This window comes from Macaca mulatta, chromosome 14 (assembly GCF_049350105.2).
Source record: "Macaca mulatta isolate MMU2019108-1 chromosome 14, T2T-MMU8v2.0, whole genome shotgun sequence".
NCBI lineage: Eukaryota > Metazoa > Chordata > Mammalia > Primates > Cercopithecidae > Macaca > Macaca mulatta.
Genome location: NC_133419.1, coordinates 85,111,167 through 85,135,046, shown reverse-complemented (window position 1 = coordinate 85,135,046; position 23,880 = coordinate 85,111,167). Strand labels below are relative to the sequence as shown.

General features: G+C 36.9%; 1 protein-coding gene and 1 pseudogene across 4 annotated transcripts in view; one reads left to right on the top strand and one right to left on the bottom strand.

The window, feature by feature from the left end:
- The window catches only part of DLG2 (discs large MAGUK scaffold protein 2), a 2,228,225-nt gene that overhangs the window by 1,085,763 nt on the left and 1,118,582 nt on the right, over positions 1–23,880 (top strand). The window lies entirely within an intron of this gene.
- LOC144334532 (large ribosomal subunit protein uL6 pseudogene) overlaps positions 1–23,880 on the bottom strand; it is a 99,752-nt pseudogene that overhangs the window by 51,055 nt on the left and 24,817 nt on the right.

Here is a 23,880-nt window from a genome sequence, read left to right as displayed (position 1 = left end):
TATCTCTTTCTACTTTACCTTCTACCCATCAGCCACAACCTCTCCACTCCCTCTCCAAAGTCAGGATACCTAGAATACTACTTTGAAAGTGTTACCAGACCCTACCACTTACCAGAAGTTAGTCTTTGGGTCGGGGGTTTCCTCACTATTGTCCCTTCTGTGGTCGCCAGAAAGGGGTCCCGATCCAGACCCCAAGAGAGGGTTCTTGGATCTCAGGCAAGAAAGAATTCAGGGCGAGTCTATAGAGTAAAGTGAAAGCAAGTTTATTAAGAAAGTAAAGGAATAAAAGAATGGCTGCTTCATAGATAAAGCAGCCCCAAAGGCTGCTGGTTGCTCATTTTTTTATTTTATTTTTTATTTTTTAATATGCTAGACAAAGGTTACCATCTTGGTTTGCAACCTGTCTTATCAGCAAAATCTTTATGACCTGTATCTTGTGCCAATCTCCTATCATATCCTGTGACTTAGAATGCTTTAACTTACTGGGAATGCAGCCCAGCAGGTCTTAGCCTCATTTTACCCAGCCCATATACAAAATGGGGTTGCTCTGGTTCAAGTGCCTCTGACAAAAGGGCTTCAGAGTCTGTAAACTTTAGTTGAGTGTACCCTGAGCCTTGTCAGAATCCAGAGGCAAGGGATAAATCATAGCTACCTGTTTGGAATTGGTGAGTAAGAAAAAATTTAATAATGTAAACCCAAATTCTAATTATCTTGCCACCATCATAGAAACACTAAGAATACAAAAGAATGATGATTCATTGTGCAAATGAGGTGGTTGGGGGTGGGGCTAAAAAGAAGATGATGTGTGAGTAGGTTTTGGAAGATTAGTAGGAGTTGCTAGAGGGTTATTCTAAACACGAGAGACAGCATGGATTGAGGAGTGAAACTGCATCTTCTTATTCTCTGTATCGCCAGTGTTTGGCACATAGTAGGTGATCAGTGAATGTTAGTTGAAGGGAGAGGCAGAATAGTGAGGAATATTTAGGGAATGTCAATAAATTTGGTGATCCTGGAACAGTGTGTGTGGGAGGAATGAAGAGGAATGATGCTGGGGTCATGGCATTCACAAAGCACATAGCTATATAGGTCATCCTAAAACGTTTGGGCTTGTTAAGCAGAGGAGTGATGCTATCATAATAGGAAGTAAGAACAGAGTTAAATAGCAAAGACCGTGTAATATAATGAGCAAGATTTTCTTGGAGTTTTTCAGATTCATAGGAGTGAAAGCCAAATTCTAGGAGTATTTTGCCGATCCCTGCAGGAGTGAATCTGACAGAGGAATAAACCTGCCCACTCAGTGATGTTGGGAACTTGGAGCAAGTCTGCTATCAGATGCACTGGGGACCTTTAAATGCCAGAACTGCATTTTTAAAAACCAGAAAAACACATCTAAATCTTGTCAAGAATAAATATATTATTTTGTTTGTGAAAATAAACGTTCATGAGAAAAAAATTAAAGTTATGACAGAAAAACATTTATATGGTAGGCTGCATACATCATGAAGCTTGATTTACTGTTTTAATAGTAAAAAATGATAATAAATAAAATTTACTAACTTTCTTGTCAGTTTTCAAACTTCATGACTTATACATTGTTAAATGTTTGATATAATGTGACTTCTAGAGGATATATGAAGTGGTATGTTCCTATAAATGTTGGCTCAGGGGTCATGGGAATGTGTAACAGAGATATCAGCTATAATAATGGAATGAGAGAAATCTTGGGTACCTTCTTTTCGTCAGAAATTCTCCCAGAGAATACCTACAAGGGAAAGAATTGAACATAATCAGTGGCAGAAAGACTCAGATCCTTTCTCAGTTAAAGCCAGAACACATAAGCCAAAGAAAATAAATTTGGGATTTTCTGACTCTGTAACTTAAGTTCCTTCTGCTACTTTCTAATCACAATAGCTGAAAGGGATTTGTCCTCTCAAATTGCACAGACAAAAAGTTGTCACCTGGATATGTACTTCTTACACTCTGCCATAAAAACAGTGACCTGAACTAGACCAGGGAGCAGTGAACAATGAGATATTAGGAGGTTAAAGTTCCCTGGAAGAAAATGATTCAAGTGTCTGCAAAAGAGCGATTGAGTTTTCTGACTTTACTGATAAGCTTTGAAAACCCATCAAGGTGGGAAACTAAATATAAGATTACTGTATTATCATAGGAGTAATCAGATTTCAAGTCTTTGTACTTTTTTGGAGGATGGGGATGGCAAGGCATTAATTAAGATAGTAATAAACCTTACATTTTATTAAAATATGAATGTATGACAAAATTTAAGAAGTAACCATTGAAATATTAGGAATACTGTATAAATGTCAAATTAGTAGAGGAATAAAATGTAAATATATAAAAAATTTTAATCAAAAAAGGCAATAAAGAATATGAAGCAAAATTATATGACAAAAACAAAAAAAAGAAAAATAATTTCAAATACAAAAATACTCATACAAATATAAATAGATTAAATTTACCAGTTAAAAGACAAAAATTGACATTTAAATGATTTTTAAAATCCACCTAATATGCCATTGGATGAGACACAAGCCTACACTTGATCTTAGCCAAACGGCTGAGAAGCAATGATACATGAGCCTAAAATATAAAGACTCAAAAAGTTTGAAAGTTAACAAATGGAACAAAATGTACTAGGCAAATGCTAATAAAATAAAGCTGAGGTAGCTTATAAATCTCAGGCAAAATCTACTTCAAGACAAAATACACTATTAGAGTTAAAGATCGTGATATAATGATAACATGCTTACTTCATAAATATACATTATAAATTTATGCACACTTAATAAAATATCCTTAGTGTATATAAACAGCACACATAGAGAAAGTAATAAACCTACCATCACAATGAATGATTAGTTACAAAATACATTTTTTTTTTTTTTTAATCAGAGTCTCACTCTGTCACGCAGGCTGTAGTGCAGTGGCACGATCTTGGCTCACTGCAACCTCTACCTCCCAGGTTCAAGTGATTCTGCTGCCTCAGCCACCCAAGTAGCTGGGATTACAGGCATGCACCATCATGCCCGGCTAGTTTTTATATTTTTAGTAGAGACAGGGTTTCACCATGTTGCCCGGCTGGTCTCAAACTGTTGGCCTCAAGTGATTCACTCACCTCTGCCTCCCAAAGTGTTAGGATTACAGGTGTAAGCCCACAGCGTCACGCTTATAAGATACTTTTTAATGTCAAGAGATAAAAAATTACTAATGTTGCAGAAGATTTAAACAATGCACTGCTATTTCTAATTGTATGGAGGACCATCTCCATGTAAAATACAAATAAAACAACAGCAACAAAATAAATTACATAGGAGTTAGTCAAACTAAATATATGCAAAAAAGGATGTATAAACATTTATTGAAATTTACCAAAGAAGACTTAAATACAATGGTGTGCTATGGTCATGGATATAAATATTCAATAGAATAAAGATATTCCTTCCAAATTGATCTTTAGATTCAATGCAATTCCTGCAAAAATCTTAACAGGACTTTTTGAGGAGCTGGACAACCTGATGAAAATGTACATGAAATGCACAAAGGGTAAGGAATACCCATGATACTCCCAAGAAGAAGAGTCAGGTGGGGGTACCTGGCCTAGCAGACATCAATTATACTAAAACAATTCTGATGACAGGCGGTTTCAGGATTAGATAAGCATATCAACTAAACAAACAAAAGGACCTTGAAACAGAAGTTAAGTTCACCAGTTCTAGAGCCAATTTACTAACCTATTCATGCCTCAATTACCTTATTATTAAAAAAGTAATCCTAATAGTACCTACCTCATATATGAGGATTTAATGAGTTAATTAAATAGTTCTGGGACAATTATATATAATATGAAAAATCAAATTCCTATCTCACATACATAAAAATGAACAAACTTTTGATTAAATACATAAATAAAAAAGGCAAAATATTAAACATTAAAAAAAAATATAGCATAATATTATGACCCTGTCATTAGGAAGTGTATCTTAAAAAAATCATGAACCCATAATTGAAAGATGTTGAACTCAATTACATTAAAGGAATGCTGGGCTAGGTACAGTGGCTCAGGCTTGTAATCCCAGCGGAGGCCAAGGCAGGAAGATTGCTTGAGGCCAGGAGTTTGAGACTAGTTTGAGCAACATAGCAGGTACCCAGCTGTGCAAAAAAAAAAAAAAAAATTAGCCAGGCCTGGTGACACCAACCTGTAGTCCCAGTTACTTGGGAGCCTGAGACTGGAGGATCACTTGATTCAAGATATTTGAGATTATATTGAGCTATGAATATATGAAGAACTCTTGTAGGTCAATAAAAATAAATATAAATAATACAACAGAAAAATGGTCAGCAGACATCATCACACATTTCAAAAGAAAAGGTAAACAAATAGTGAATACATACATAGTATAACAAAATGCCAGCCCTCACATATAAGAAAGGAATCCAATTTAAGCCCGATATCATTTTATACTCAATTACAAAGGTATGAAATTAGGAAGCCTGATACTGTAAAATGCTATTGGGGTTGTTTATTTTATACTACTGGTGGGTGTAACCATTTTAGAAAACGAATTGACATTATTTTATAAAGCTGAACATTATGACTTAGCAGTTTTACTCCTAGATATATATACCATAGAAAAATTATTGTAAATGTCCATTGCTCATAGTAGCTTTGTTTTTAAAAGAAAAAAGTAAAACATGATGTGAACACAATACAAATTTATATCAACAAGAGAATAAAATATAATTTATGGAATATTCACATAATAGAATAATATATAGCATTAAAAATAAACATGAATGAATCTTTGAAACATAAAATCGAATGGAATCATAATGTTGAGCAAGTCAAGGAAAATGATATATAGTATGATAACATTTTTATGAAGGTCAAAAACAAGCACATTTGAACAATATATTAATATTTTGGGGTGGATTTGTATATGTATACTAAAACCATACAATGAATAAAGGAGTGCTAAGAAATTTAGGAGAGTTGTTAAATCATAAGAGATACAGAGATACAAGAATGAAGCAGAACCCATACAAGAATATTTATCATTCAGATTTTAAAGTTGATACTAATTTCATTACTGTGCTTCAAGACTTTCCCTTACATTGCATGTATTCTTTTGCATACATCAAACTTATAGTCAAAAAACATAACATTAGGGTATGTTAAGGTAGAAAGTTTTTCTGTTCGACTTAACCCTTAAAACAAAAATGGACCTTGTAAGAATTTGTCTTTTCATTTCACTGGAGTTGCCTGAAAGTGGACTTGAGTTTTACTGTAAGGAGATGACAGACATGAAATGCAGCTCTTTCAAACAAAGCATTTGTTCATAGTGACATATCTTCTGTGTCTGTGATAGCAGTTGCTTTTAAAAGCAACAAGGAGAGGGAGCAGTGGTGGGTGGAATTAGAACCAAATGCTTATATTCATATGCTGCCACGTGAAGCAGATCGGCCATGCTGCTTTCAGATACACTTAAGAACAATCTTATTTTAGTTGGAATTGAAAGATCTGGGACCACTGAACTGTCATTGATAGGATCTGCCACCACTCTGAGTATTTCAATGATGAAATGAATCATAAAAATGACAAAATCATCAGGTTAGAACAGACCTCAAAAGGAAGCTTGAAGTTCTCATTACTTTCTTTTATTGGGTCAAGCATAAGCAAAACCATGAAATTGACATTTCTTACTCTTGACAGCATCTGATATTAGGCAGCTCCTTTAGGAAAGATGAAAGAGAATCAGGAAGACACCTGACCCTTAGCTGAACTACTTACTGCAACACCTGTACTAACCCGCAAGGATAAGATTGTGTTGAATTTAAATCCGACTTTCTGCCATTCCCATTCAAGCCTCTTTTTGTTCATCTTGACCTTATTTGAACAGGACATCTAGTCTCATAATTTATGAAATAGCCTTTTCTATAGTAGGAAGGTTGTAAAGTTACCCCTCAGTTCTTTGCTGCTGTGATTCATTGCTAGACATATAGCTAGAGCTATAGATGTTAATATATATGAATAAACACAATGTTATATCTGTAACTGGCCCATAATTTATTGCCACCATGTAATTATGGTTATACTTCCTTAATTATAGTATTATTATTATTTTGGAAAACATTGTCTCTTTTAACTTAAAATACATGTATAGATGTATTGTGTATATATGTATGTATTTGTATGTATATATTACATATGTATGTATTCATATGTATATGTATGCATATATTATATATATGTATTTTAACTTAAAATACATATATACATATACATACATATATAATATATATGTATTTTAAGTTAAAAGAGTTTTCCCTAAAAATATATATATAGTCCTAACGCTGTAGTAGTTAGGACTTTTTAGTAGTAAAATACATATACATTTTAAGTTAAAAAATATGTACTTATTTACCACCTTCAAGATTAGTATAATTTTTATCCCTGCAATTCAAGTCCCTGATAAACTTAATGAATCTTTCTAAAGTATAATTTTCATTACCTTGCATTTCTACTCAAGAACTTATCCTGGTTTTCAAGTATTTATTCAATAAAATTCAACTTCTCAGATAGAATTCAAAGCTATAGTTCGTCTCACCTAACTTTATCTTGCTAGCCTTTCTTTCTTATCTGACAGGCCTGAGTTTAATTCATAGTCCTGCCACTTTCTATTAGATTCCAGTTACTTTAACTGAGAGTTCTAATTTCTTTGTGAATATGAGCACTAAATCAATGTTGATATTTTTAAAACAGTCTTCCCTTAAAAGATGGCTAGATTAGCTTTTTTTCTTTTCTTTCTTCTTCTTCTTCTTTTTTGAGACCAAGTCTGACTGTGTCACCTGGCTAGAGTGCAGTGGTGCAATCTCGGCTTACTGCAACCTCTGCCTCTCTGGTTCAAGCGATTCTCCTGCTTCAGCTTCCTGAGTAGCTAGGACTACATTTGCATGCCAGCATGCCCGGCTAAATTTGTGTATTTTTAGTAGAGATGGAGTTTTACTATGTTGGCCAGGATGGTCTTGATCTCTTGACCTTGTGATCCACCCACCTCGGCCTCCCAAAGTGCTGGAATTACGGATGTTAAATTAACTTTTAAAAATAATTAATACTGAGATTTTTCTTGAAATTCAGCATAGATTTTGCATGAGAGACATTATAAAGTTGGAATAGTAATGTCTATCATATTTTTAAAGTTAAATTAAATTTCAGTAATAGCTTAGCAGAGTTGCCCCATAGTTTGTGCCCAATAATTTCTTTAAAATGACTTTTACCCTCTTTCCATGTTCCTTTAGGGAAAATGAAAATGTATATATATAGTCCTAATGCTGGAGGAATAATCACAAGAATGGTTTATAGAGGAAATAAATATAGTATATGGTAATGAGATTTTCATTTATTAAGAAAGACCTGGCTGGAATGAGGAAAATCAGAGAGAGAAAAACTGACTCCACCAGACTTCCAAAGATGGAATGTCTTTTGTATTCATGTCATAATTTATATCATAGGCCAATAAAGGCAAGTTCCAAACTGAAAAAAGACTACTGAACTTCTCATAATTATTGTTTGCTAACGTGGTTCTTCAATTCATCAAATATTTGTAAAAGGAAATAAAATAATGAGTTCCACCATAAAAAAAAAAAAAAAAAAAAAAAAAAGGAGAGCAGCTGTTTAACCACAAATACTGGAGTCATTTTGTGTAAAGACAGAATGGCTTTTTCATGCTTCTCTCAAAGAGAAGATCTTTCATTAACTGGTGTTAGCACTTCTGAAAATACCCTCTCCACTACTGAAACTCTATTAGTTGAACACAGTATTCTGAGTATTCTTTACATTTAGGCTACCTGATGGTAAAAGGAATTTTTATACTTTATCATATGTATTTTGCAGACAGCAGGTAACAACTGAATATAAAAGAAGCATCTGACCCCTTAGCAGGCAACTCCTAAAGTGAATTGAAGTGAATGATTTATCTTGCATAGAGTAAGGATGAAATTGAAACCCAAATACTATATTCATGCCAAAGGAACTATAATGTCCAAATAGCTTGCTGTTCCTTTCCACATTTTAGTGTTTCAATGGGGATTCTTTCAGTCTTTCAAAATATGAGGAGACAGAGCTGAATGAGAATATAGCAGCAGCTTGCTGCCTTTTACTCGCAGCTAGAAGGTGTGTTGAATCCTTATAGGTTGACCTCTTGAATGGGCTGCTCACTGGGACCCAAATCACACAGAGCCTGTGAACTGCTTTAATATAGTCTTGTTTAAATGTTTCCACCAGAGGACCAAAGACAGAGGAGGGCGAACACATGTTTCAAGAGTTCTGTAAGAGGTAATGTAGTGTGAGATTAAGACTGTAAGTACAAGTGAAAGAGTTAGCAATTTGTTTGGAGACTGGGTTTATCTTAAAAATCCATGCAAATTTTACAGTCCAGACCTTAGATTATTTATATTTGTTTTAATACACATTTTTTCTCCATATATTAAGCATTATTTATGATCCAGGAAAATGTCTGAGGCTTGATGAAACCCACAGCCTATTACTGCAAACCCTTGGTATATTACATTTGGAAATACACACTTTAATCGATTTCTGAGGATTGAAGGTTCTCATACTATTTCCTCATTTAAATCAGTAGCCCAGTTCCTCCCCTGAGTTCTAGAAGTCTGCCAACAAGACATATTCTACAGGATCTCAAACTTCACATGCACAAAACTTGTTCATCATCTTTTCTCTCCTTCTTTTATACTCACTTTTATGGTGAGTGGCACCTTCCAGGCACTCAGCTGCTCAAACCAGAAATTTGGGATTTATCCCAGACATCTCATTCTCCATCAGCCCCCACATTCTACCAGCCACCAAGTACTGTCAAGTATGCCTCCATCTGTTATTCTCTGTCTGCATTAACATTGCTTTAATTTAGCCCTTTATCATCCCTTGCCTAAATTATTCTTATAGGAATCACTTAACTGGTCTGTTCTTCTACCTACTTCCTGAATACTTTCCTAGTTTATGGCTGCCCAATACTTTATGATATAGTCCAAACTCCACGGCATATCATAACCTTTATCACTTAAACAACTTATCCATATCCCACAGATTCACCTTGCCAATCTCCCCATATTTTTATCATATTATAGCAACATATACTTAACATCTTCACACTGGTCATTCTTTCTCATGCTTCTGGGCCCTTGCACATATATTCTATTCTTGGAATGTTCTCCCTCCCCTCTTTTCAATGCATTATCAATTACTACTAATCTTTCATTATAGTTTAGCAATGGAACTATTGAAAGTTTTTCTTTCTTCTTCAGCAAAAACCACAGTAGTTTTTATACTGCTTCTCACAGGAAGCCATAAACTTTTGGCACTGTGTATTACTGAGTTTTAAATAAAAGTGCAGTTGGTTAAGGTCTTATTGAAAAAACTATATTTTTACAAAAGAAAAATCATGGGACCCATTTTATACTACCAAAGGTTAGGATTAGTTGTGTAGAAAAGAAAGACACACACACACACACACACACACACACACTAATAATGCAAGGTGTATTACTTCATTTTCACACTGCTGATAAAGATATACCCAAAACTTTGAACAAAAAGAGGGTTAATCAGACTTATAGTTCCAAATGGCGGAGGATGCCTCAGAATCATGGCAAGAGGTGAAAGGCACTTCTTAAATGGCAGTGGCAAGAGAAAAATGGGAAAGAAGCAAAAGTGGAAATCCCTGATAAACCCATCAGATCTCTTGAGACTTATTCACTATCATAAGAATAGCAAAGGAAAGACCAGCCCCCACGATTCCATTATCTCCCTCTGGGTCCCTCCCACAACATGTGGGAATTCTGGGAGATATAATTCAAATTGAGATTTGGGTGGGGTCACAGCCAAGCCATGTCATTCCACCCTTGGCCCCTCCAAATCTCATGTCCTCACATTCCAAAACCAGTCATGCCTTCCCAGCAGTCCCCCAAAATCTTAACTAATTTCAGCATTAACCCAAAAGTCCACAGTGCAAAGTCTCATGTGAAACAAGGCAAGTCCCTTCTGCCTATGAGCCTGTAAAGTCAAAAGCAAGCTAGTTACTTCCTAGATACAATGGCAGTACAGGTATTGGGTAAATACAGCCATTCCAAATGGGATAAATTGGCTAAAACAAAGGGATTACAGGGCCCATGCAAGTCCAAAATCCAGTGGGGCAGTCAAACTTTAAAACTCCAAAGTCTCCTTTGACTCCAGGTCTCACATTCAGGTCACACTGACGCAAGAGGTGGGTTCCCATGGTCTTGGGAAGCTCCACCTCTGTGGCTTTGCGGGATACATCCTCCATCCTGGCTGCTTTCACAGCTGGCATTGAGTGTCTGAGGCTTTTTCAGGTACACAGTGCAAGCTGTCGATGGATCTTCCATTCTGGGGTCTGGAGGATGGTGGCCCTCTTTTCACAGCTATACTAGGCAGTGCCCCAGCAGGGACTTTGTATGGGGGCTCTGACCCCACATTTCCCTTTCATATCACCCTGGCAGAGGTTCTCTGAGGACCCCACCCATGCAGCAAATTTTTGCCTGGGCATCCAGGCATTTCCATACATCTTCTGAAATCTAGGTAGAGGTTCTGAAACTTCAATTCTTGACATCTGTGCACCCACAGGCTCAACATCACATGGAAGTCGCCAAGAGTTGGGGCTTCCACCCTCTGAAGACACAGCCTGTGTTCTACATTCGTCCCTTTCAACCACAGCTGGAGTGGATGGGACACAGGGCACCAAGTCCCTAGGCTGCACACAGCACGGGGACCCTGGGCCTGGCCCACAAAACCACTTTTTCCTCCTGGACCTCTGGGCCTGTAATGGGAGGGGCTGCTGTGAAGGTCTCTGACATGGCCTGGGGACATTTTCCCTGTGGTCTTGGGGATTAACATTTGGCTCCTGAATAGTTATGCAAATTTCTGCAGCCAGCTTGAATTTTTCCTCAAAAAAAAAAAGATTTTTGTTTTCTACTGTATCATCAGGCTGCAAATTTTCTGAACTTTTATGCTCCGTTTCACATGGAATGCTTTTAACAGCACCCAAGTCACCTTTTGAATGCTTTGCTGCTTAAATTTTTTTTCTGTCAGATATCCTAAATCATCACTCTCAAGTTCAAAGTTCCACAGATCTCTAGGGCAGAAGCAAAATGCTGCCAGTCTCTGCTAAAACATAACAGCAGTTACCTTTACTCCAGTTCCAAACAAGTTCCTCGTCTCCATTGAGACCTCCTCAGCCTGGACCGTATTGTCTATATATCTATCAGCATTTTGGGCAAAGCCATTTAACAAGTCTCTAGGAAATTCTTTACCGCATTTTCCTATCTTCTTCTGAGCCCTCCAAAGTGTTCTAACCTCTGCCTGTTACTCAGTTCCAAAGTCGCTTACACATTTTTGGGTATATTTTCAGCAACATCCCACTTCTGTTACCAATTTACCATATTAGTTCATTTTCATACTTCTGATAAAGACATACCCCAAACTGGGAACAAAAAGAGGTTTAATTGGACATACCATTCCACATGGTTGGGAAGTCCTCAGAGTCATGATGGGAGGTGAAAGGCACTTTTTACATGTCAGTAGCAAGAGAAAAATGAGAAAGAAGAAAAAGCCAAAACCCCTGATAAACCCATCAGATTTCTTGAGACTTATTCACTATCAAAGAATAGCATGGGAAAGACCGGCCACCATGATTCAGTTACTTCTGCCTGGGTCCCTCCCAAAACACACAGGAATTCTGGGAGATACAATTAAAGTTGAGATTTGGATGGGGACACAGCCAAACCATATCACAAAGTATATATGAAAACTAATAAGAAGATATGAGTCATAAGTATATCAATGATAGTAAGCAGCTCTAACAGTTTTTAATATTGTAGAGAAATCTACAAGAATTAAGATACTAAAAATCCATGTAGATTATTTGTGTCATTTGCAGAAATAAATGATCTAATAAATAAATTATCTAATTTAGCCAAAAATTATCAATTCAATCTTTATCTTCATTACTGACATACCTCACCCATCCCAAAGAGTTTATGCCTTTTTTCATTTTTGTGCACTTGCTGTTCCCTCTGCCTGAATTGTCTTTTCATGTTAACAGGACCTTATTAAGTGACTTCAATGTGTTGCACTCTGAGTTTGGTGCTTACCTAGACACTTTCTTTCAATAACTTACCCTCTTTCTCTGTCTAGAAAATCCTTCAAGGCTCAGCTTGATCATCATCTCCTCAGTGAAGCATTTTCTGATTCCTAGAAGCATAATTAATCAGCTTCACTTCTGCAGGCTTTCAGGACTTCATAAACATCTGCTTCTGCTAAAAACAGATTATAAATATAATTCATTCTTTTTAGAGAAAGATAGAAAAATAGATATAGATAGGTAGAAAGATAGATAAACACCTATTATGTGGCAGGTATTAATGCCATATTAGTAAACAAAATAGATTATTTCTGCATTTGGGAAGGCAGACAGTAAACGATAACCATATTGAAAAACTGAATTGTATTATATGGCCGAATGATATATGCTGTTAATTAAAGGATTGGAAAGCTTACAGGAAAGGTGTTAATAAGTTTAAATAGAGTGACTAGAGTAGACCTCTTTGAAAAAGAGACATCTGAAACAAAGACTTAAAGCAAGGGGAGTGAGCCACATGGAAAAGAGCTTTTCAGGAAGAGGAAACAGCCAGGTTCAAAGTCTTAGGCAAGGAGTGTGTCTTGCTCTGCCTCTGAGATTCTAAATAGGTTAGAGTGAAGCTTGAGCATTGGGATATATATTTTTTTAAATTTCCCAGTGATTCCACTGTTTAGCTAGAGTTGAGAAATACTATACTAGATGTGGATTGGCAGAAATAATCTCAAGTCTCAATAAGCCTACAGTTTGTGAGAGAGAGGCACATAAACACTGATGAATATGTAGTATAGGACAACAAAGTTACTATATTCAATAATAATTCAATTGTACATTTTAAAATGACGAAAAGAGTACAATTGGATTGTTTGTAACATAAAGGATAAATACTTGAGATGTTAGATACCCCATTTACTATGATGTGATTATTATGCATTGCATGCCTGTATCAAAAATATCTCATGTACCCCATAAATATATATACTATGTACCCACAAAAATTTGTAAAGATATATTTAACATGAAAAGTACTATGAGGGAATGTTGTACAGAATCAATTGGGAGGAATCATTCCGCTTTACCCAGTCTGGGAATGGAAGGATAATACCAAGCTGTCTGGAAGAATCCATGTTGGAACTAAGTTTGATAAATAGGAGGTAACTAAGAAAAGAACAGTTGAGGGAGGGGAGGAGAATGTGTGAGTGCTCCATGGGGGGTGTGGGGGAGGCATGCACAATCAGAAGGAAGTATAAGTAATTTAATATTAGTAAAATGGAGAGTTACAGAAGATTAAGCTAGAAATGTGGAGAGGGGTAGGATCTCAGAGAGGCTTGTAAGGACTGCTAAGGAGCTCAGATTTTTATCCTGAATGTATGGGACACTGAAGGTGTTTACAAAGCCAGTGATAAGATCTGGTTAGCTCAATTAGATAATTTTAGTGGCAGTGAGAGAAAATGGATTTTAAAGGAACCCAGCTTAGAGCAGGGCAGCCAATCATAGGAGTATATCAGTACTTTAGCAGAAAGCTGACGATGCTTCTAGTCAGGGAAGTTTTATAGAGACAGAGTCAGTGTGGGAAGGGGTGATCTCAAAAACAAATTGACAGAGTGTAGTTGGATAAACTTGCAATTAGTTGACTGGGTAGATGCTGGTTAAGGGTGGAAAAACAAACAATGGGAAAAGTCAGATAATGCCCAGGTCTCTGGCTTGGGCAAGTGGGGAGATGGTCGTTCCAGTCACTGAGATAGGCAACAAAGAAGCAAGAGCACCTTTCAAGAAAGAATGGTAGGATATTCCATAATTGAGATGCCAAGAGCACACTGAAGTGATGACCAACGGGCAGAAAATGTGGACTGCTATGGACCTCTGCATCTTTCACTGTGATAGCAGGCATAGTAAAGTATGTGCTAACCTGAATTTTCTTCTAGATGGATTTATGAGTGTTAACATATGTCTAAGATCATTATAGACAACATTCAAAGTGCAGGCAAAGATTTTAAGGAGCTTTAGCTTGGTTCTTTAATTTTCTATAAAATATAAAAGTATAATTGGTATCAAGATCCCAAATAGTGAAATTTAGAACAAGTATAGCTTAAGTCTTGTTCAAAAAGGAAGAATGTGTTGGTTTAGCATTACTGTTTAAGAAGTTTAGGGTTTTTTTTTTTCTCTGCTTAAGAGAAATATTAGTTTAGGGGAATAATACAGGCCCTGTAACATTATTTTCAAGATATAAACTGTGTAACAGTACGAGTATAGAGACCTTCCTCTTCTCTTTGCTGAGGAAAAGCAGTTTGGGGAATGATACCTGCCTTTTCCTGAATCCCATTCTGTTTGTGTCTCTGTCAGACACTGTTTCACCCAATCAACCACCCAGGGGAGTGGGAACACTGAGTCATGGAAGAAAGATGAATGGAAATATAAGACATCTGGAGTCTCAGTTCTCTCACTCCTGACTTGCTGTGTGATTCTGAACAAGTTTTGCCCCTCCCTAGTCCTCACTTCCTTTCTGTGAAATAAAGGAGTTGGTTGAATAGTTAAGTACCTTTCAGGCTAACATATTCTATGAATCTCTCAACACAGCTGTCTTTGAGAAGTCTTCATAGTTCTTCTCAGTTATTCATAAGTTTTGTGCCTGACTCAGAGTTTGCCAGTCTGGAGCATGAAGATGAATGATTGTTATGGATGAACATTTTTACTATTAGGAGAAATGGGCAGTGTCATAACAACACCCAGAGTCATGGGCAGCTTTTCCTCCCCATGACATCTGGTTTTCCTCTGATTTAATAGAAATTGAATATTTGCTTTTATTTTAAATATATTTTTCCTATTCCAAGAGAATGCTTGTATTTCCAATAGCATTTAGTTCTTTACCTGAATGGTGGTATTTGAGAAACACTATCATAAATGTATGTGGCTTAAGGTAGGATATTTTAAAATCTAATGTAGTAGATTACAAAAATGATTACAATTCTTTATAGTACTTTCTATTAAGAGGTGGTATCTATTATCTATCTCTAGAAAATGGCCTGGCTAATGACTTGCTTTGGCCAATGGAATGCAGCAAAAGTGATGTTGTAGTAGCTTGAACCTACACTTCAAGAAGACATCAGATTTTAAAATATGTAGATTTAAATCTAGAATCCACTTAATGCCTCAGAGTCTCAGTTCTCTCCATGCAAAATGAGAATGGAAGTATTTACCTCAAAGAGTTGTTGTAAGTACCTAATCAAACTGACAAGAAGCAAAAGAGCTATCCAGAGTTGTGCCTGATACATAAAGAGTATGCAGTAAGTGAAAGTAGTTATTAGTAAACCCCAAATGTTCCCATTTTAAAAACTCAGCCATGGTTTGCCATGTCTTTCATGCTTGTTTTCTGTCTGTTCCCTAAAGTTATGAGCATGTTTGAAAATCAAACTTTCTATCCATCTCATATCCACACCACTTAATCTGTTGTTCCATATCTATACTATTAGCTATAACTAGAATTTGGCAGCTTTTTATATCTACATGTCACCACTCCTGAAACTGTAGAAAAAAAAGTGTGCTGCTGCTTCATAGAGAAAAGGCACTAACAATGTACAGAAAGGAGACAGTACACACTGGCATTTGACATTTGGTGAGCAGGAGGAGGGGAGGGTGCCATGTCGAAACACCAAGAAGTAGACATAGTAGAGACGGAGCATGGCGTTTGTCTCTTCATAAATAGTAGTTCATTGTAACAGTTCTGTTGGGATGCTGTACTGTGAAATGAATGTAATATAGTCTTAGGTGTCTTCTGAATACAAGAGAAGGAAAAGATGAAGGAGGAGGAAGAAGAAGAAGAAGAGGCATGGATGTGGAAGGAGAAAGAAAAGAAAGAGAAATAAAATGAGATAGGGATGGAGAAAGGGATGGAAATGAAGATGAAAGAAAACAAGAAAAGGAAAAAGAGGAGATGGGAAAAAAACAAGAGAAAGAAAAGGAAGAGGAATAAAAGGAGGTAAGGGAGTGAGAGGAAAAAAACAACTATTCAAAATAAGAAACAGCATACCTCTTAGCTTAAACTCTGTGTTGATGACAAAACAGGGTATCTCTTTTCTTTTTATTTACTCCCTTTTATAGAATAGGTATGTGTGGCCAGTAGGAACACAGAGCTAGGATATTTTGGATGTTCATAAATGTGTGTAGCCTCATCTCACTATTAAACAGAAGTGCTAACTGTTCTCTAATTTTAGCAAATACTTTTAAATGTCAAAAGACAGATTTTCCTCCAACCCCCTTTCTTAGTCCTCAAGCTTTGAGTCACAAAGATAACTTCGCTCTCTGAAGAAATTGGCAGAAATGGATAGAATAAAATGCAAAGGAAATTTTTTTGACAAATTAATTTTAAGACACAGTTCCAGTCCAGCATCTATGTAGCCAAGTAGGCACCAAAATATATTTTCTAAACTGAGATGATCAAGGGGAAGGGAAAGGAGAAAGGAAGATGTCCTTAGAGACAAGAGTAATGGAAATCAAGGAACTGTCTTCTGTCATGGGGTTCAGGGCAGATCTAGGCTCTAGAAATTGACAAGGGGTGGATTTTAGGTCTCTCCTAAGGTGGAAGGGAGAATCAGTGATGGGATGTGATTCTAACTATGTTGTTCTTATACGGTACAGACTGTGTACCAGATGGTACTACGCGGCACCTACTATGTGCCAGGCACTGAAAATAATAACTGATGAATGCACACTATCCTATCTTTCAGGCAGCTCACAATTTAGAGAGGAGAGACAGACACCATAACAAAAAATTATAATTAAGTGAGATCATATATAAGTCAAAAGTGTGCACTGAGTGCTGCAGGTGAACAAGGGTGAAATACCTAACCTGTGAAAGGAAGACAGGAGGACCTGCCTGTAGGAGATAACACCTGAACCGAATCCTGAACAAGAATAAGCCAGATAAAGAAGTGGGCAGAGGAGAACATAATCAATGGCAAGGAGACATGAAACTGCACGTTGATAGGGGAGGGTCTTATGAGTAACTGAATATATTTAGAGACTGAGAGTTATGTAGGGACTAGTTCTGGAAGGCACTATATGCCATAACATAGAATCCATCTTTGTTCTACAAATACAGATTAACAGGTCCCTAGCTAATTTTTTGGTTATTAATTATTTGAAACTTCATCCTTTCCAACATTCAGAACTCCACCCAGCTATTCACCACCCCACCTCACCCAACTGAGCTGAGAACACAAATATCAACACAGGTGATTAGCTGGAATTATGCATTGCTACCAACTGTCAGGAAACCAAAATAGAGGTAGCTTAGGTAAAGTGGATGTTCATTTATATCTCACAGCAAAGCCCAGGTGTCCAGTCAAGGGCTAAAATGCTTCACAGTGTTAGTGACTCAGTCTTCTTCTATCTTTTTGTTCCCCCATAATTGGCCTCAATCTTAAGTGCGTATGGTAGAACAAAAAGAAATTGCCCAAAGGACACATGAATAACAACATTTAAGATCTGTTTTAAATACTAATTGAGCAATATGACCTCTCTTCTCAGAACCATCATTCCATACTATACACTGATCTTTTCTTCCTCTTGATCAAGTCTGCTGTTGAAACTTTATAATTAATTTTTCAGTTTAGTCGTTATATTCTTCATCTCTAGGATTTCTATCTGGTTCTTTTTTACTATTTCTATTTATTTGTCAAACTTCTCACTTTTAATGTATTGTTTTCCAAATTTTATTAAATTTTCTATCCATATAATCTTATTGTTCACTGAACTTTGAGTATTAATCTGAATTCTTTGTCAGTCATTTATATATCTCCATTTCTTTGGACTCTGATCCTGGAACTGTATTAGTTTCTTTTTGAGGTGTCATGATTCCCTGATTTTTCATAATCCTTTTGTTCTTGTATGTTGTTCCTTCATTTGAGGATACAGCCCCTGCTATGGCCTTTCCAGGGGTTCTTTGGCAGGGCTAGACCTTCACTATTTAGTGTAGCTTGTGATTCTGGAAGGACCAGCTCATGATGACCCCAGACTGAGTTTATTGTGAGTTTTCCTGTTGGCCTTTGCTCTGATATTGGCAGGGCTGCTGGCTGACCTCTGTTGTTCAGTGAGACCACTGGCTGGGCACTGCTGTCAGACAAAGCTTCTGGTTAGGTACTGCTATTACTTCTGGTCAGGCTGGTAATAGGATGTATTCTCTGGCTGGACAATTTTGTTCTTTGAGATTTGCAGTTGAGCAGGGCTGCAGGCTAGGCTGTAAGGTTAAAGGGAGATACTTTTCAAGATAGGTGGGACAATAGGTTATACTCCTTAGAATTTTATAATTAAAGATTGCCTCCCTGTCAGGTGGAGCCATGGGATAGGCTTTTGGTTGAATTGAGTAGCTATTTTTCCTCCTGGGTCAAGCTCATCTAGCTTTTTGCTTCTTTGAAATGCATAGAAATGGAAATCTCCCTGCCTGGGTAAGGTTATTGGCTAAGTGACTTCCCAGGTTAAGCCAATCTAGCACCTTTGCTTCTCTGCAATGCACAAAGATGGGAGTCTCTTGGCCTGGGCAGGTTTGTTGGGGTAGGCTCTAAGGCTGGGCATAGACACTAGCCATCTATGTACAGAAGTTAGATTGAGCATCCCAACATGTTTCTGAAGGTGACCAGTTCAGCTTTACAGGTTGGCTGCCTTTATTTATTTTTGTGTGTATTTATTTATTTAGAGATGGTGTCTTGCTCTGTCTCCCAGGCTAGAGTACAGTGGCACGATCTTGGCTCACTGCAACCTCCACCTCCAGGGTTCAAGCGGTTCTCATGCCTCAGCCTCCCAAGTAGCTGGGATTACAGGCATGCCTCTATGTCTGGCTAATTTTTGTATTTTTAGTAGAGATGGGGTTTCGCCATGTAGACCAGGATGGTCTCAAACTCCTGACCTCATGTGATCTGCCTGCCTTGGCCTCCCAAAGTGCTGGGATTACAGGCGTGAGCCACTATGCTTAGCCAGAGATTGGTTGGTGTTTCTGATCTGGTGTCACAGGAACACAGAAGTACCACCAAGATTCATGCACTGGTTACTTATCACGTATGATTCCTTTCTTTGTTTCTACCTGACTACAGGTGGTTTAGCCATGCCATTTCCTCTAGTGTTTCCTATGAGGTAAAACCAAAGTGGGCTTCCTGAGAAGCATCTAGGAATGCTAGGTATGGTATATGACTGCCTCCAGTTCTCTTTTGCCCATGAAGAAACTGGGCCCAGGAAGATATTCTCTGAATTTGTGCTGACTTGGGGGAGTGGGAGAAGCAGCACAGTTAGATTAAGGCCAGTCTTCTTACCCTTCTTAGATTTTCATTCAGTAGAGCCACACAGGTGTTTCAGGCTTGTTTTCATGTATTGGGGTTTTCAGAAGGATGATCTTGTCAGTGGATAGTTGCTTGCTGAACTTTCTGTAAGGAGGAGTAGAGCCTAAAACTTCCTATTCTGACATCTTTCTGACATAATTATTGACCATTTCCTAAGGATTTGTGTGATACCAATTGCTAGGGAATTATAAAAATGATTAAGTAACAGCTACTACTTTCAAGAAGTTTATACTTTAACAGTATGGCAGATATATATACAACTAATTTTAATAGTTTGTCAAGTGCTATTCAACCCTAAGGAAGTGAAAAGAAGATGTGTTATTTCAGCCTAATTTTTGGAAAAGGTATTAAAGAGGAGGTTATACTTTAACTCAGCCTGAAAGATGATTGAGGATCCATCAAGGGATCACATATAAATTACAAATATGTGATAATTTCTTTATTGTCACACAGAACTTAATATTTGTTCCAAATCCTGGTTAAGCAATATAACCTCTTCTTCCCTAGACACAATTGATTTGTCATCCAGTAGCATACTTTCCAGCTTGCTTTCTTATTGCCTACAGTAATTTGAATTTTCAGATATACAGAAGAAATCCTTTGTCATCCTTTAGGCATTATAATAATAATCATCTATAAACCAGATATTCAGTACCTTCTTTTTATGCCTTTCTTCCATTCTTCCTTTCTATTCTTTCAACAACGCTTGTGTGACTAAGTTAAAGGCTAGCATTTATACTCCACAGCAAGACTTTCACCCTGTTTTATTGTTTGAGGTGAAGTTGGTTTTTCAGCTGTAGTAAGTATACCACTGGAAATGTGTCACTGCTGCTCTTCCCTCACCAGCAAGTATTTTCTGTTTTTCATCACAAAGTTGTTATGTGTTTCAAGCTTTGAGCAACATCTGAGTTTCCACCAGCTGTGTTTTGCATTGTCCTCATTTTGTATAATTAAGAAAAACAGGAAGCCAATCACTTAAGTAAAGCTGACCCTCTTCATTCTGCAGACCCGAGAAAGGACTGCATCAGGGTTTTTTTTTTTTAGTACAGTTTTTAAAAAATTTACCCTGCAATCCACTTCAAAGTGGAACAAGGTTAGAGGAACTGTGGCAGTATGATGGCCTTCCTCTTGACTACAAACAACTGTGCTTTTCTGAAACTACACAGTCCAGTTTCAACACACTTCTCTTATATAATCAGTTATCAATTCAGTTAGTCACGTTGTGACAGAGGATTTCCTCTGATTTTTTTTTTTTTTTTTTTTTTTTTACAATAACTCAAATCTTAGGAAGTCAGGGAGCCTTTTAAAACCTTAGTGCTTAAATCTTCTATATATTCAACTTTTTACCTATAGGTCCTGCCCATACAGTTAGACAAACAAAGCTGTTTTGCAAGTCACCAGGTAGATGAGAGAGAGGGACAATTGTATTCACTGGGCATTATCTGCTCTTCTTAGGAAATGCAAACATTTTTGACCCCAATTTGTGTAGATACTTGTGAAGGAGTTGCTGCTATTTGATTTTACTAAAAGTTAAAACCAATAGTATATATCTGGGAAAGAGCTTCTGATTCTACTTGCCTAGAGTTTCATTTTTTTATGACATAAGATAAAAATAATTACTTCAGACCAGGCATGGTGTCTCATGCCTGTAATTCTAGCACTTTGGGATGCCGAGGCAGGTGGATCACTTGAGATCAGGAGTTCAAAACCAGCCTGGCCAATATGGTAAAACCCCATCTCTAGTAAAAATAATTTTTTAAAAAATTAGCTGGGCATGGTTGAATGCGACTTTAGTCCCAGCTACTGCAGAGTCTGAGGCAGGAGAATTTCTTTAACCTAGGAGGCAGAGGTTGCAGTGAGCCGAGATCACGCCACTGCACTACAGCCTGGGCAACAGAGCAAGACTCTGTCTCAAAAAAACAAAAATTACTTCATCATGTTAAATTTAACATAGAAATGGTAGTTACGTTGGTGTCAACAATACTCTATTGAATGATATATTTATTGCATATGTCACATTTGATGATCATTATAGTCAGTATGGGAGATATAGAGATATTTAAAATATAGTTACTGCTTCAAGGATTTCATAGGCTTGTAGGGAAAGCTCACATGAATACAACTAAATGTAATCCATAGTAATGTGTTAAATGATCTGGGTCCTATTCTCATAAGCACCCATTTTGTGATCAGATCCACCTCCTATATAAATTTGAGGTACAGCATCAAAGCCTGTCAAGGAAACCTTACAATCTAACACTTGTATATGAGTAATAATCAATCATTCATTCAACAATTATGTATTGAGCACATACTATGTTCTAGGTATTGTGCTGTTTTTCTAAGGGTTGGAAACCTTCGTTCAGGGGCATCTATAGTGCTCTGTATGACTCACAGAGTTTTCTAACATTTATTAGACACTATTATGTTCTAGTTGCTTTAATTTTCAAAGTTCCATGAGGTGTAAAATTTTTTACCTATGTGCAAATGGAAACTGACTTAGTAAAATTAAGTAATCTTTACAGTGTTATACAGCAAATAACTGATATATTTAAACCCAAATCCCTATAATCATGATAATTACCTATTCTACTACTTTTGACAGCCCATGCTTCCAGCTAATAGAGACATTTTACAGGTAATTTGAACGCACAGTATTGACTGAGACCTATTTTCTGTGTCAGAAGCCTCTATTAACATCTGTGTATATGGACAAGCTGGTCACTTATATGTTCTTTTAATTCCACCCAATATAAATTAAAATATTTTAGTTTTATTTTGAAGTTTGAAGGGAATGCTTTACAGTATAGTGAGGAATATATCAGGAAGGAGTAATATCAGGAAGAATTTAAAATGTAGTGAAACACAGAAATGGTGATAAAAGAAGTTAGAGAATTTACCTGTAGGTGTCTTTAAAAGTAGAATGTAATTTTTATGTCTCATGGTCATGTGGACTATATTATCTGTTGAGACCATTTCAACTTATAAAATCATCATGTTGCACTGTGATATTATCACTAAATTGGACAGAATGTGCAAACACAGGAAAGAGTGAAGTTTGGTAACTGTAGTTCAGGTAGCTGACACCAGGTGGCAGCAGCGAGGCACTCACGTCTTTTTAAGAAAATCACTGTATCGTACTCAGGAGACACCTTAGGTAATATTTAACCCAAACCATTTCACAGTTATGGCAACTCAAGACCTAGAGCCATGATTCAGCATAGTTCTGTAAGAATATCTTTTTATTAAAGAAAAACCGTATGTAAATATTAGTTAGATGACATTATATGCAGAATAAAAAAGAAATGGAGGTGCTATTTTGGGCAATAGTTAAAAACAAGCGATATTTTACGCTTATTCAAGAATTATATTTCTTACTATTCTTTCCTAAGCAACCCCCCTGCCCTGCAGTCTCACCCAATAAAGGAATAGTACATTCTTGGATGGGATCTTTCAGGGGTTTAAAGCCTTCCTTCAGTGTAGTGTCTCCAGGGATACTGTAAAGTCAGTTCCCTGAGGTTGACTCTGATCCACATCTCCACAGTTCAGTGCTGACAGGGACTTTAGACAGCTTCTTGTTCACTCTTCTCAGTATTTTTTCCTCTGTGACAGGCATAAAGAGGCAACTCATGCCTATAAGCATACCCAAGCTTTTATAAAAACCCCTAAAAATACTGCATAGAAGAGCATTTGCAACCACCTGTTATTGTCACAGCTTCAGTTAGGGTCACTTGCAATGGGCCTAACCTAGATAAAATAGGCTGTGTTTTACTGAAGTTGCATTAACTGAAATCTGACTTTTTTCTTTTCCTTTAAAGCAAACACACAGACTATAAATGAGTGAGATTGGAGTTGTCTCCTTTTAAAACTGCTCTCCTTTATTTTTTTAAGTAAATGGTTTCCAATCATTATATAATTAATATCAGTATCTGAAATGATTCTCACAGATGAACATGACCTTTCAGTGTATCTGCACAGCACAACAGAGAGCCACTTTTTTAGCCTAGTTCTCTAAACACATTTCAATGAGAAATGTGTCTACCAGAGGAGGTCACATAGCTACTAAGATGTTACATAGCTACTTCAGAGCCTCTCAGAGCCAGGACCAAGATCCGAGTGTTGTTCTAATGATTCTGGTATACATTTAACTGATTTACTTAAACTTTATTGAACTCAAAGCCAGCTATGCATGAGTGTAAGAACAAGACTGATTTTAGAGTCTGCCTTTTCACTGCTTTAACCTAAAACAGATAGCATCTGAACCTCACCTGGCAGCTGTGCCATTTTGCCCTGTGCTCTGACACATTTTGGCTCTTTCAGTGAGCTCCCACTGCTGCTGCCTGCAGTCAAAATTCCAGGTTCTGAAA